Genomic DNA, 16379 nt, shown 5'->3' on the forward strand with positions numbered 1-16379 from the left:
GCCACATGACCAGCAGAAGGCTCATCTGCTGGGAGCCTTGGGATTCTGCTTATGCCAACACTGTTGAAACCGTGTGACTTTTTAAAATGCCATCGTAATGAAATCAGCAGCATCGACGAGCTGGAGGAGCTTACTGTCAGAAATCTGAATTTGATCTATACCAGGATTTTGTGTCTCACTGTGAAGTTAAAGCAGGATTCTGCTCCCGCCCTCTGTCATTTTCCTGTCAGCTTCCATATTTAAGTTTGGTTAAAAATGTCTGCCCCAAATTGATCTGAGCAGGGCTCAAGGAATGAAGACAGTTTCTGGCTTACAGCGGCTATACTTTAATTGCAAAACCTAATTTGATAATGCATGGCTTCTCCGTGCTTTACAAAGAGATTTTTAAATGTGTGTAACATTAGAATATAGAAAGCCTTGGCCAGTCCCCTCACCGCCCGCCCCCTAAAATACTTAACATTTTCCCAGTGCTTAAAGTATGGACAAGGTAACAGTGAACATTGGGCTCCTAAATAGCTTATGGGCTTTATGTATGTTGGAAGCAATAAAGTTATGTCTGTTATTACCCCATTAGATAAAAGAAGCATCTTGGATCATAACGTATGAAGATCTCTTTTGCAGTGACTGGCCAAGCCGCGGGCAAGACCTACTTTTCTTTCCCTTCATGGTCTGCCTGAGAGGTGGGAGGATGGGCAGAACAGCCTGGAAAACCGGTGGGCTTCAAATTGTGTCTTCACAGCCAACTAGGCTACCAAAATGATTGTCTTTTTCTCTCCGAGCCTTACTGACCTGTGGCTAATGAGATTTGTGCTTCGATTAGTTGTAGAACATAAATTAGCTAATCAATGGCAACGGATTCACATTATTTCTCATCCATGAGTTCTGCTGCAGTGATCTGTATTGAATATTCAAATCAATGTCGAATACTCCAGATGATTCGGTTAATGTGGCCCGCTGGAATCCGGAGGCCTCTGCAGCCTCGCCGGAGAGGGCCAGGCCGGGCCCCGCTAACACACTGGCCTCTCCCGGCTTCCGGAGCTCGACAAATTGCCTCGTTTTCCCTTACACGGTTCAGGAGAAAGTTGTGTGTAAAAGGCAAGAGAGACCCCAGGGAGAGCACATAGTCTGAGGTGGCCTCTTTGCTGAAAAGGAACGGGGCTGAATGGACATCAAAAAGTAGGCGAGCTGATCTCAGGTTTTGGACATGCAAACTTTGCAAAGAGTGGGTCTCGGGTCCGCGTCTTCACTTTTCCCTACCAGGAAGCGTGTCTCTGCGCGTTGCTTGGTTGTCTCGTCTGTACAATTACCCGGCATCTTGGCATAAAATGTGGAAATTTTTACAGTCTTTAAGGCATCTGTGGGCTTTATGGTAGAAGTTCTGTTAGTACTGAAGCCACAGAAAATTAAATGTTCCCCAAAGAACTTCCAGATGTGCTTTATTCTAATGGGGTCATTATGCAGTAAATTAAAAGGCAGGGTAAATGGAACTGTAAAATTTAAATTACTCTAAAACCACATCTCTTTGCTTTGAGCATTCATTTGTGGGGTTGCATTTGCAATAAATGTGAATTAGGCAGCTGCAATAACTGTTAATCATATATTTATAAAATAGTAATGAGGAAATGAATAGCAGAGTAAGACAGCTGCACATTTCTCTAATAGTGTGTCAACTGTGAACATAATAAGATGTGGAACATTGTTTGGTGCTGGGCTGATAATACAGCTGAGTGTAAGAGATCGCTTCAGCCTCTTAACTTTACATGAAATTATACATAAAATCCATAAAAGCCCATAAGAATGCATTATGCCTCTGAATTGTATTCAATATTTTTCTTTGCTTTGATTTTCTGAAATGAGCTCTACTTTCACCAAAGCCATCTTCCAGGCATCAGTGAAGCTTTTGTTTCAGGCGGTGTCGGGCTTCGAAGATTGCAATTGGATTTAAAGGAAGCAGGGCCAGTGCAGGCGAGAAGTTAATGGTAGGGCTTTGTTTTGCTCTCTCGGAGTTGCTGTGCGTCGCTGGAGGCACGCCTTGGCCTGGGGGAGGATGCGGGGAGGGGTGTACAGGCCTTCCCAGGCGCCCCCTGAAGTCAGGGTTGTGGCAAGAGGGCACTCCCAGTCCACCAGAGACCTCGGGCTGCAGGTGACTTTCAACCACTGTCCAGACAAGCATCTCCTCTGGGGCCCGGGCTGGGGGCTTGCTGAGGTCTAGAAAAGGCGGTGAGCATCCTACGGACTGGTGTTTGGGAAGTGGCTCTCCTGGTGGATGGGGGGCTGGATGGCTGTTACTCGGAAGCCTCCATGACCTGGGATTTGGACAAACCCCTTTGTAGTGACCATCTGGAAACTGGGGCTTTGAGATAGATTTCTCCCTCAGTGCAAAGAAGCAGGGAAAGGGATAGCACCTTTGAGTGCTCATGTGGAGAGCTGGTCCTGGAGCTCCTCCATAACATGGCTAGGATAAAGCAGGAGGTCCTTATAGAACATTCAGGGCTCTGCATGGGCTGGCCCAACCGAATCTCTCCCTTCCCCACATTGAACACCCACAAGGCCCCAGAGATGCCACGCTCTTGTGTTTGGTGGCTTTGCATATGCTGGAATCCTCTTCCCTGCTTGGCACCCTCCAGTTGTACCCAGACTTTCCCCTCATGAAGCCTTCCCAGATGCTTGAGCACCTTTTTCTTCTTCCCTGGTACTGTACTATGTGCCCATCTCCATTAAAACAGCAATCATCCTGCACCTTGGGGAATTGTAACTTGGGGTCAGTGTTCCCCTCTGACTGAGGGCTCTGTGATTGTACCCTGAGGTTTGGTGCTCGATACATCTCATTTTGGAGAACGAGTGCAGAATATAGTTACTGGGGATTGCTATAGGTTTAGAGAAAATGGCCTAGAAGGGTCCAACTTGAACTCTGTTGGTGTTTCAGGAACTAGGGTGGGTTCCCCTTTTCTAAGGGCCACTCCCAGCTCTTGGGATGAAAGGAGGCTGTCTGCAAGGGCTGAAGGAGCAATTGAAATGGATAGAGTGCCCCTGAGATGTTCAATGTGGGATGTTTCAAAATAGAATGTCAAGAGTCCATAACCACTCTCTCCATCACGCAGGACTTCTGTAGGCCCTCATTGAATATAGGGTATTGGAAGGAACTGGAGCCCACCATTCCCCCTGGGAGGGAGGGAGGGAGAGAGAGAGAGAAAGGAGGAGGAGGAGGTGGGGAGGAGGGGGGAGGAGAGGGAAGGATTGTTAAGACACACACACACTGAACGTTCTGTAATCTCCTCCTAAGCCATACTTCCCAGTATTTCAGTATTGCATTTTTTTAACCAACCTTTTTTTTTGGTTACAAATATATAATATGGTCATTATTACAGAAAACATGGAAAATAGAACATGCGCAAAGAAGAAAATAAACATCACCCACAACCTCCCTACCTGGAGATAATTCCTGTTAACATTCGACGCACTTTCTTCCAGTCTTTGTTTTATTTGCATTCATATCCACGGGTCCAAATGCAATCCTACTGTGCATAACATTTGAAACTGCTTTTATGTGATACAGTGTGATTATTTTTCCTACCATTAGATATTCTTCTACTGCACAATACGTCATTCAACATGACTTCATACAATGTACAACAGGAATCCCATAATTTATGTAATAACCATTCTCTTTTATTTAAAAATTCCATAGCTTACTTAATCATTCTCTGCATGTGTAACCGTTCTCAAATTGTTTATTTAGCCATCCTTCATTTGTTGAATATTTATGAACATTTTTTGCTCTTTTTAAATAACGTCATTAAAATCCTTGAAAACCTTTGCTAATATCATAAGTACGATGCCTCAGTGTAATTTCATTTTTAGATTATTTCTAGTAAAGTCAAATTTTTCTCTTTGTTTTTTGCTTACTTACATGTATTTTTTTTCTTTGGAGGTGATTAAGCACAGCCTTATTTAATTAGGGAACAGGGCCAGCACCGAGTGTTTATGGGATGCATTATTCATTTAGTCCTCGTATTAACCCCATTCATAGACACCATGGTCCGCGTGGAATAAGGGGGACCAAGGCCTGGCGGGGTTGAGGGTCCTCCCTGGGACACAGCGAGTAGGTGGCGGAGGCTGCTACATTGCAGTGCATGATGCATCATTTTTCTGCTGGGATGCTGATGGCTTTCTCTTTAATTTAATGGGGCTGTTTGCATATTAAGTATTTAATTTTCTGTCCATGTATATACAGTGTAGCCTTTTAAATGGAAGCTGTTATGTCCCAGGGAACGGACTTCCCCAAGAAAGCCCTTGCTCTTCCCATCTGAGTTTGTTCAGAGATTCATCTGCTCAGTGGCTCTGCTTTTTTGGATTCTTCCTTCTTGTCATCTTGTGATGTCTTCGCCATTTGCAAGGTGGATGGAGTGATGACTATTGCTTGTCTCATGCATGTGAGGAAACTGAGGACTTCCCAGGGTTAGAGCTTTGACAGGCAAGCCAATTAAAAACAAACAAACAAAACCCCAAATAACAGTAACAACACAAACCAACAAATCGAAGCAAGCAGAACAAAAAATAGCCCAATATGGCAAGTCGGTTGGTTTGGAATGTGGGTAGGCTTGCCAGATAAAATATAGAATGCTCAGTTAAATGTACATTTGGATAACCAATTTTAAAATTATTAAAAATATTAAAAAAAAACCCAAACCTCTGAAAATGTTCTATGCACTATTTGGCACGTACTTACCCTAAAAAAAATTATTGTTGTTAGCAATTTGTTAGGAGCCTTTTAATCTTTTTTCAAATACAATTTTATTGGGAGCCCTAACATATGTAACAGATAAAAAGGGCATTTTACCAGTATAAATTTATTTTAGAAGTTCAAATGCACAATATTTTAAAATTGATCAATAAGAACCATAAAACTGTTTTAAATTTGGGTCTGTGAGTTACCTTTGCAGCTTATAGCAGCCTCAGCTCCAATTCAAGTTAGAGTATTCTTTTTCATGGCAGTGAATAAATCCTCTTGCAAGTGGTAATTAAAAAAAATAGCTTACCTCGAAATGGAAGGATACTCATCAATTAAACAGTACTCAAGGAAACTGTTTATTCTGAGATGTGCTCAAAAACAAGTTGTGACATTAATTAATGCATTCGAGTATCTCCACTGTGTTCAATTTTGACAGGCATGTGGTTATGATAAAAAAAAAACGTACGGTAAAAGATGAATTTGAATCAAATTATAAAGACCGTCTGAGTACTCAGAAGAGCCCCAGCCTAGAGCAAGACTTGGGGCAGCCTGCCCTTGTCCATGGCCCTGGACAATAAGACTGTGTTGTGAGGTTGGGCTGGCTAGTGCTCACTCCAAAATTGTTGGTCATCTTGGCATCGAGAGGTTCTTCTTGGGGTACGTGAGGGCCGGGGTCATAGGAGCCTATAGGTGCCTGACTGTTTTTCCCTCTGGAAGAGAAATGAGTACCACTTATTGAGCCACTGCTAAGCGCCAGGCCTTGTGCGATGGCTTTCCATCACCTGAAATGTACTGTGATGGAGAAATTACATGTGCTTACATGACTCCCAGGCACAGGGGTGAGCACAGCTGGAAGGGACACTCTGGAGAGCCTGTTAGGGTGGGTGGCAAGTCTGCACGACCAGAGCTGAAGGGCTTTCTGGGAGGGTGGGTCTGGGAAACCACGTAGCCTTGGTTTTGATGAGTGGGCCACTCCACTGCAGAGTGGGACACTCTCCCACGGCCTCCCTTCTGACTCCTCTCCACTAAGCAAGGCAGGATATGGCTGTGATGGCACCAGAGAATATTTGTTGAGGAGCAAATGAGGACTGTCAAACATTAGCCTGCTCGGTACATGCCCGTATCAGTCCAACCCTGATGGAGCATAAGCAGAGCGGTAGCCTGAAGAAGGCTGATGTCTTACAACTGTGAGCCAGGCACTTAACCCTCCTGAAGTTCAGTGTCCTCACCCCAAAAAATGGGGCAAACCACAAGAGTGGTGATAATAATCATCAGTTATAGGGGATACTCTCCTGTCCTACATGCTAGACACAATTCTGAAAGTGTTTCCTGTATTAATTCATGTAATTCACACATTGCCCCTCCCTATGGGATTGGGAATTTTATCACCCCAGTTTATAGGTGAGGAAACAGAGGCACAAAGGGTTGAGACCCTTGCCCCAAGGTCACACTGCTAGGCAATCTGGCATCCCCATTCATGGTCTTAACTTTTGTGTTCTCCTCCTTCTGTGCAAAAAGCATCCTGGGGTGTCTTCCAGGCCCATTCTCTGCTTCTCTGAGAATTGCCACCCTCCCCCCAACCATCTCCCATATGTCCCGCAGCCATGTTTATGCTGTGATCTGTCCCTTGACCATGGATCTGACCACAGGGACATTAGACCCAAGCTGGGCCTTGTGTTCTAAGAATATGGAGTTGGGGCTCTGGGATATAAGTTGATCTCCACTGTTTTCTTAGACACGTAGCACCAGGTGGTAGGTGATGTCTCTGTTTTCCCATACAATGTCCAAAGCAGAGAAAGGAGAGAGTAGGTATCTGACTCCTGAAAAGAAGGGGCTCTGTTTAACATTAAACAGTGTCTGTGGACAGGACTTCCTATACTCTGATATTCAAATAAATGATCATTTAGGATGCTTTAAAAATTATGTAGTAAGCCTTTGCATCCTTCATAGATTAAGGCTAGCCAAGATGAATTCTCTGCACTGTGTTAATTTGACGGGAGTATTCCTTATTTCACGGAGAAGATGCTATGACCACGAGTGCCATTTTTCCCTCTGGGGGTGCATGGGGACACCAGCGAGACTCCCCGATAGAGCCCGTCTCCCCAGCAGCCTCAGTCACATGGCTTGAGTTCCATTAGTGACGTTCTGGTGGCAACAAAGGAGACAGGTTGCACAGGTTGCCGTGGGTCTTTGTGGAGGACTGCTAATCTCCCCCAAATCACTGGCCTTTGAATCTCTGTTGCATCCAGCTTTCTTTTTGTATACTGGCTCCATTTAAAGTGATTAAAGTGGAGATCAGATTGGATAAGGTCATCCAAATTCTGTAAACGCCGCTTCCACACAAATGAACGCTTGCAATCAATTTAATTTTTCAAATAAAATGATTAAATTCTATTATTGTCAGATCATTTTTTATTAAGAAAAACCTTTTAAAATGTTAATTATCGGGCCCCTTGAAACACTTTCATCTTCCCTGACTTTGCTCATGAGCCGAACGTGTCTGCTTGTTCCCAACACCAACCAAAGGGAGACGCGGGCTTCCCTATGTTGCATCTGCAACTGTTCTCCTTTGCTCTAATATTTATGTGAATTTAACTTTAATTTTTCTGCCTTTCATCTTCTGAATTAGTTGTATAATGCACAGATCACTCCTTCACCGCTTCCTTCCTGTTTATTTGCCTTAACAATAGATTCATTAACTAGATTTGGGTGCTCAAGCCATGCGACCACATCCATTTCAAAGGAAGATTTAATGGCATTTCATATTTTTCTACATTAAGGAAGATTAAAGTATATTACAATACCCTTTACTGCCCTATTTTCTTCATTTTAGAAGTGGTCAGTTTTAACATTTTTTTCCCCCTCTCTTTCTTTCATCTGCAGTGTTCGATAAATTGTCCGGGCCTTTCAGATGATAGTCCCAGCAAATTGAGTTCTATATTACAACTCGGACGCATTGTTTAGCCCATCAGCAGTCAGATAAAGCACCCCTATTCACACAAGACATCAAAAGAACAAATATATGTTCGAAGTGGGTAAAAAGAGGACTGAGGCTCAGATACTTCATTTTCTTAATTGTTAGTGATTATTGGGCTAGTTTCAGGGTGATCATTTTGCTGACTCTGAACCTAGACTTATTTGCCTGATGTAATAGTGCTGTGAAATCTACATCCGTATCTGCATAGATCTGGATCTAGATTCATGACCACGAATGACACCATTTGCAGACAGGGCAGGTGCAGCATCTTTTAATAGCCCAAGGGGCAGGCATACTCACATTTTAATAGTGGGCAGTAATGGGAAACACAGGATCCCGACTTAGGCCTTTTTATTTCAGCCAGGTACCATCTTGTGAAATAGTCAGGAGACTTTCAGGCATTCTTGAGTGAGAACAAGGGAGATATTAAGATTTAAGCTTTTTTATTTTTATTTTTCGTAAGGTAGGGGAGGTCAAAGCTGTCAGGTCGCCCTCGGGCCAAAGTTTTATTCGGGGGTGCCATCTATCAACCCAGATGGTCACAAGGAGCCCTCCCCCATCTCAGTAAATGCAGTGCAACCTCGCTGGACACTTGAGTCTAAACAAAGTTTGGAGATGTCTGTACGATGTGGGAGGAACGGAGCAGAAGACAGATTTTACGACAGTACAATCATGGGGTGTGGGTTTTAGGCAATAAGCAGGTAGCCTAGTTTTCTCAAAAGAAAAAAGAAAATAATGGAAAAGTGTAACATTCATTCGGAGGCCTCAAAGGCATAAAAAACCCAATTCCAACTGTTATAGGTCCCTGCAGGAGTCTACAAAAGAACTAAGCTTTTTAAGTAAGAAAACTAGATTCTGGCCCACAGGGCCCTGTCACTGCTGCTTAATGGATGAAACTCTTTGGATATAAATATGCTGTTTACTTCTCAGCTTCAGCTTTCATAAAATATAACCTTTTTATGATTTACGACCCACAGAAAAACTAGAGGATGGATTTTTAGCTCTGAATTGGTTGGGTGTCAACAAGAAAAATATAGACAACATATCGAGGTAGCGGGGTGTTAATGCCACACAAAATGATGAAATTATTTTTGTTTAGAAAAGTTAAGTTTGTTCTTAAAGTTGTTGGTGGATGGCAGTTGTGAGAGGCATGGCTCGTGAAAACCTGCGAAACATCTCCCATTCTCCTGTGCTTGGCCAGTGGCTCACAAGTTTGGGCATCTCGACTTCAGTCCTCAATCAGTAATGTCTTGTTGAAGAGTTTAGGTTCGCCACGGATTCTTCAAAAGTGGGAATGGCCCTTCTTTGTCTACATCACTCATTGCTACCTTTTGCTGGTGTTTTCCAGTATAAACGCAGGAGCCACCCCGATCCTGCACAAAGGAGATGACAGAATAAGACTTTTTTTTTTCTCACACAGATGACCCCAAAAATGAAAACCAAAAGCCAGAGAAGCAAATAAACTAAACCCGCAAATAAGCAAGCAAAAGCAAAACCCTCAAATCAAAGGCAACTACAAACTCCCTGCTATATACTCACAAAGGCCAACCCAGTCCTTGGATGTTGGGCTGGAAAAGGATTGCATGCTAATTTGTCATTCAGGGATTTCTATTTGTTTTGTGGCTTTCTTGTCTGGCATATATATTTCCATATCCAGTTTGTCTTTTGTTCATGCCTTTTAAAAAAATCATATAACATTAAAAATAAAGTTATTTGCTTGCTTGTTTGTTCATTTATTTATTTAGCTGCTTGTGGAAGGAACCTGATCCCAGATGAATTGCCCAGGAAGTTTGAAAATAGGGTTGCCAGTTGAAGGAATGAGGTTGTCAAAACTGAGAAGGTTTTCTCTTTCAACTCTTCCAAGAACTGAAGGAAGGAATTCACTCTGTGTTTTGAAAGCTACACTTAGCAAATTAAAATCTCATGCTCTGGAAGCTGGAAGACCAGATCTTTAGTTTTTCTACAATCTAGAAAGGGCTGAGGTGTGAGGCCACAGCTTGGGGGGCTGTCTTGTAGTGACCAGAATGGAAGGGATCCTTCTCACCCACTGGTTTTAGACAAAAGATCCACCAAGAAGGGGTGCCTGGGTGGCTCAGTTGGTTAAGTGTCTGACTCTTGATTTTGACTTAGGTCATGATCTCGGGGTCCTGGGATCGAGCCCCTTGTCCCTGCTCCGCATGGAGTCTGTTTGTCTCCCTCTGCCCCTCCCCCTGCTCGTGCTCTCTCTGTCTCTCTCTCAAGTAAATAAATAAATCTTTAAAAAAAAAATCCACCAAAAAGAGCACCAAAGATGCCCACATCCTTGGGTACCAATGCATAACCCCTGTCCCAGGGAGAGACCTGCAGCCCTAGAAGGTAGAGTTGCCATAAGCCATGTGGTTTATAGAAAAAAGAACACAAGTCAGCATTTTCATATGAGTGTCAGCATCTATCTGTAGAATATTTCAATTCTATTGTATTCTTCAATCAACCAAGTTTTGGGAGGAAACTTCAGATAATCTCCCGGCTTTCTCTTTACTTTTAGAGGAACCTGCTGTATGTCTTTGGTTAGAAGTCCTCAGGGTGGAGAAAGGGGCTGTGTGTTCTCAGCCAAGACCACTCAGTCAAGTTAGGAGCCAATGTTGAGTTTATGCAGTGTTGTATAAGCAGTGAGGAGTGCCCTAGGGCTCCTAAGGCCTGTGTTGGTTGTTAGGGGAATACTAAGATAAATTTCCTCATGTACTTGGTCCATATAGATGGCTCACTCTAAGCCAGATGCAATACTAGGTATTTGGACTAAAATGGTGCTTTTACTCCCCATGGGACTCACATTTTAGGAGGGAGAACCTATAAGCCAACAGGTAATTACAGTCTAAGGTGATCAATTTTTAGGCCCTTTTGGGATCACATGGAAAGGGCCCTAAATAGATCTTGATAGGAATGGGGGTGGTTATCAAGGAAGTCTTCGTGGTAGGAGAAGCAATGGGTATTTCTGGCAGCAGTAGAACCACCACATGGAAATGTTTGGGGGTCAACAACATTAAGGAATGACGAAGGAACAGAAGAAATTCAGGATGGCCAGAGTATAGAGTATACTTAGATTGGGCATCAGTTCATAGTTCAGAATGGTGTTTCCCAATCTTTAGTGAGTGTGTATGTGTGGTGGGGTGGGGTAGGGTATAGGGGAGAGCTCTTGAAAAGTACAGATTGCTGACTTCCAACCAGAGAATGGGCTGGACCCTTCCCCTCCACCTGCCAAACATTCTCAAAGCCCTGATAGCTCAGTGTGGTCCTCCAGAGAGGTTGGCAGACCTGTCCTGGGAGTGCATGTGAGTGGGTAGGGAATGAAGCACCCCCACTGCTGGGGGCTGAGGGTGTTGGGGTGCTAGGACCCAAGAAGGGCTTTCCCTTGTATATCCTACCATGCTGCTGGGCATTCTGGGATACCAAGAAATGGAGATGAGAACCCTTCCTGCCCTTGGGGAGAGGGTGTGGGTGGGAGGGTGTGGTGGGCATTTCACCTCCAATGAAAGCCCATGCATGAGGCACCATCACCTGGGTGGGGGCTTGAGGACCAAATGGGGCAGAGGGAACAGGTGCTCTGAGTAGGGGGAGAAGGAGGCCCAGCTCTGGGGGTGGGCAGCCTTGATCTGGGCTGGGGTGAGGTGGGGCAGTGGGTTGGAAGTGGTGGTGGGGCAGCGCTGGGGAGCTGGGGACAAGGGGAACCACTGTGAAGGTGGTAGCCGACATCGAGCGACACAGCTGTAGAGAAGCCAGCAAGAGATTTAATATCTCTCAGTCTCACTTTCTTCATCTAAAAATGGGGCTCATAATGTGTCCTTCACACACAGCAGTCACAGGCAAGATGGGAGTTGTTTTCTTGGTTGAATTAGTTCTGGTCTTATTTTTAGTCTTTTCCAGTGCAAATTTCCAAATGAGAGCCTGAGGGTGCTCAGAAAATATTTGATAAGCTCTTGAAGAGGGGAGCAGGGGCTTGTGCGGCCTGCAGGACAGCCGTGATTATAAGGGATCAGGAAGCCCCCACAAGCCTGTCTAGACATGAAGTGACAGCCGAATCGATGGGCGTCAGTCAGAGGAGGTGAGGCAGGCCGACCAGAGCAGCAGCTGGGAGTTGGCCATTCTGGGTTCTGTTCTCGTTCTGCCTGAGGTTTCAGGGTGACCTTGGGTGAGTTCCTGAGCCACTTTCCTTGACTAGAAAAGGGGGTGGCATTGGTCTTCAAAAGGCTCTTCCAATTCTGACATTCTGAGAGTGTGTTTGGTGTTGAGCTACTGTTGACCTAGAGCCTGTTCCCGGCCAGGCCCTGTCACCCAGGCCACCACGTTGTGAGATAACTGAGCCCATTTTACAGATGTGGAAACTGAGACCAGGGCGCAAACCTGGTTGTCCACAAATGCAGTGCTGGGTCCCGCTCTGTCATTTTGTGTGGTGCTCCATGCTCATAAGTCCATCAACCAAGGGAAGCCACTGTGCCGAGTTGTACACTGGAACCTCAGGGGCGACCGGAGTGTGGTCCCCCTGCCAACTAGGTCCCAGCTTCCTGTTAACCATTAGCCTGGTGCCAACAAGTCTGTGTCAGCATGCCTTTACAAGAGGAGTGCAGAGTGCTTCTAGGGGCCTGTGAGCTGTGAGTCTTTCTGCATCAGAGGACAGTCAGGCCAGGCGATCATTTCTGTCTTGTCCTTGCTCCAGGATATGGTTGGTCCTGGAGAAATAAGACGAGGCTGGAAGTCAGGTCATTTGTCTCACAATAAAAGTCTCACATTTTTTCTCTCTTCCCATTAGAATTCTTTCATCTTGGCTCAGAGGGAAGTCTTTGGAGGGTGGGAGCTCAGACTCCCATCTCCTATGGCTCCTTTGGTTGAACTTTTAGGAAAATCCATTCCCATTGCTTTTTGACCTTCAACTGTCCTCAGAATCCTGGACCCAATTTCCAGGCTGGCCCTGACACAGCTAACTCATATCCAAAAGGAACAATTGGTAGGAAAAAAAAAAATCTTGGTGCTTTAATTAAAAATCCATGTTTGGCTTGTGTTCAGAGGCATATTTTTGCATCTTAAAATGTTTCTTTTCCCTTTGTAGTGGGCTTTGCTTATAAATAGAGCTGGCTCGGAGTCACATTAATTTAATTTTATCTGTGATCCAGATCAGCCCAGAATGCTATTAATTTGGATTTGACTGCCAGCAGAAAACAGCATTCACTAATATCCACTTTTTAGCTAGGTAATCGTGTAGTAATTAGGATGCGTGTTGTACATAATCTTGATTTAAATAATCCTCGGTTAGTTTTTTTGTCTACATAGATAAAAAAGCTATTTTGTCAGTATTTTGGAAGTAGGAAATCATCTTGATTATTTTAATCAAAATCAGCATTTGTGAATTGTGGCATTCTTTTAGGAACAATTAGTGTACAAGGCAGAGATTTGTCTCTCTGCCCTGTGTTGTAGATCTGTCTTGAATGCATTAAGATAGAGCAGAAGTGGCAGTCTTGAGGCCCCAAACACACACCCCCTGGCCTCATCTCTAGGTCTTGGTGACCTGATGGTTAGCTCTGGATGCAGTTCCATGTGATCTCAGATACCAGCTCTGTCACTCAGAAATTGGGACCTCGGCAAGTACTTAAAAATGATTGTACTTCGGTTTCCTCATTTATAGATGGGGAGACTGATACCTTCCTGGGGATTAGTTATGGCACGTTGAAGTCCCACAATAAAAGTCTCACATTTTTTCTCTCTTCCCATTCGAATTCTTTCATCTTGGCTCAGAGGGTAGTCGCAGGTCCAGTGGCCTGGGCTCTGTGCCTGGTGGGGTGGACCAGGAGCCTGATAGCTGGAGAAGCTGGTATTGGAGATGTGGAACGCAAGGACTACTCCCACGACCGACGCCCAGCTTGGCAGAGTTGATGGTCATTTGTGACATGTGTCCTTTGCAGTCTATCAGTGCCACCATGTTTTTCACATTTTGGTGCTTTTTGTTGGTGATCTTAAAACAGCCCGCAGATGCAGTGAGGTGCTGTGCAGTGTCCCTAAGCATAAGAAGGCTGTGATGTGCCTTGTGCTAGGTACGTTTCATCCAGGCATGAGTTACAGTGCTATTGGCCATGAGTTCAAAGTTAATGAATACACAATATATATTAAATAATATGTCTTTAAACAGAAACACAGGGGTGCCTGGGTGGCTTAGTCGGTTGAGCGTCTGTCTTCGGCTCAAGTCGTGATTCCAGGGTCCTGGGATCGAGCCCTACCTCTGGCTCCCTGCTTAGTGGGGAGCCTGCTTCTCCTTCTCCCTCTGCCCCCCAGACTCATGCTCTCTCGCTTGCTCACTCTTGCTCTATCTCAAATAAATAAATAAAGTCTTAAAAAAAAGACAAAACACCAGAAACACACAAAAAACAAAGCTATATATTTACTGATTTTTGAAAATGTGCCCAGAGGCTCCTAGGAACCTAACTGTGTATTTCCTATAGGAGCAGGGGGTTAGTATTTGCTAATTTGTGTTTGTGGTGACTTTATTGACCATGAACACTACAGATAATGAGTATCTACTGGATTAGGTCATTGTATACCTTAGCAAGAATGGTCCCAATTGTATAATAAGAGTAGGAACCAGATTATGGTGTTTCGAGGGTTGCATGGGAGCTGGGGAAATGTAGAGAGCAAATGTAGCCATGTCCTTCTCACAGTTGAAGTGAGCAGGGGCCAAGCACGTGGTACATGATCTAGAAATGATTGTCCATTGAATTGAGAGAGAAACCTGAAATTTAAATTCCTTAATGGATTCTTCTGTTTTATATATATTAGCTGGACTCTTCCTGTCACTTTGGAGAATCTTTAACCTTAATTAAATCATTTCATTTCTGTCAAGAATTATCCTGAAACGCATTACATGGAGTTGCCTATGTGAGGAACAGTTTGGTTATGAAATGGTATCTGGGGTTGGAGCTTTGTGGCTTTCCATTTGAGACTTTTATTTGAATATTGTGTTTTTAAAAACCTGTTTAGTTAGAGTCACCACATAAAATATTGGATGCCCAGTTAAATTCGAATTTCAGATAAACAACAAATACTTTTTTTAGTGTAAGTCCACGCACGACTAGCCGCATCTGGCAACTCTGTATGATGCCTTCACAGGTTTGGCCTCTCTGCTTGGATTGGTGTCATGCTGGCGTCCTTGAAGCTCCTGTGTCAGGGGAATAGAGGGATTTGGGATTTCACCAGCACCTCTCTCTGAATGAATTCCAAACTGACACACAGGCCACTTATTAAGTCAGACCATTGCAAATGTACTAAAAATCCAGCTTGCCAGGCGTAGGTGATCAACTGAAACGGAAAGAAACCTGATTTCATTTTCATTTCCATGGCGTTTGTTCCTGGCAGCACACAAAGGAAGGAGGCATGGTTGATTGTGGATCTGGAAACCTGTGGATCATCCCGCCTTTGCCCCTGACCTTGGGTAGGTCACTTCATCCTTCTGAGACCAGGAGGTCTTTGGATCTGGAAGTCAAGACATTAAGTGGGATGGTTCCCAAGGCCCTTTGCAGCCCTAAAGCCCACTGAAACCTTGAAAAGTAGGCAGATAGGATGGTCTTAATTTAAAAAACCTAGAATTTTTCCATCTGGAGGGGAACTGACTTGATCATGATTTAAAAAAAAAAAAAGATGCATTATATTTGTTTCCTAAATGCTTAAAAACATGATTGACTATAAGAAAGAAAATCCCCCAAACCCTTAAGGAAACATTCCATTTTATGGTGTATCCTCTTTTCCATTGAGGAAACATTTGCAATCTGTTTAGGGTAGAGTAGTGTCTGAATCATTACCGCGACTCTGCACCAAAGGCAAGAATTTTCTCCTGCTGGAGAATGCCAGAAACAGATGCGGCTGCTCACGGGCAGCTCTGCAAATGGATCCTGGTGCACAAGCCTGTGGAGGCCAGCGAGGCTGAGGCCAGGGGCCACCAGGAGTGATAGGCACGAGATGGTCACAGCAAAGACTTTCTGGTGCCCAGTGCTTCCGGTATCTCTGGGCGCTTGGCACACTTTATCTCTGGTTCCCACAATGACAACCACCACACAGGAATCCACATGGCACTAGCCTCCTTTCTCTCTCTCTTCTCATCCAGACGGGAGTTAGACTGGGGGACCAGGCTGGGGGAAGAATGCTTCACCTTCCGAGGCTGGAGAGGAGAGACAAAATGCCTGTTACCCTTATTTTAGGGATGACGAAGGTGAGGCTGGGAGAGGTTTGGTGGCTTTCTAGGTCTCCTGCACGCCCGCAGCACAGCTGCCGTTAGAACCCAAGACTCAGGCCCCTAAACCTCCTCCCAAATGTATCTTTAGCCTGGACGTGAGAAGGGAAGAATTCGAAAGGTATTTCTGATGTTGATGCTTTGGTTCTCGGGACCATCGAGATGACAAGCTGTGAAGTCAAGAGCGTTAGCCTTGATTACGAGCTCTAGGAGGTGAAAGCCAATTTGTGTTTCACACATAGGTTGAATTTCTGGAAGCAGACCCAGCAAACACTTCCATGCACTGGACTCTCTGATTTAAGGTAGAAAGCTGTAATTAAATATAGCCCTCCTTGTGAATCACAACAGAAATACAGCATGCTAGTGAGTCTTTCCTGCTGTGCCTGTCTCGGATCTTTGACTATAATGTGTGAGACATTTGCATG

This window comes from Phoca vitulina, unplaced genomic scaffold (assembly GCF_004348235.1).
Source record: "Phoca vitulina isolate PV1807 unplaced genomic scaffold, GSC_HSeal_1.0 scaffold28, whole genome shotgun sequence".
Taxonomy (NCBI): Eukaryota; Metazoa; Chordata; class Mammalia; order Carnivora; family Phocidae; genus Phoca; species Phoca vitulina.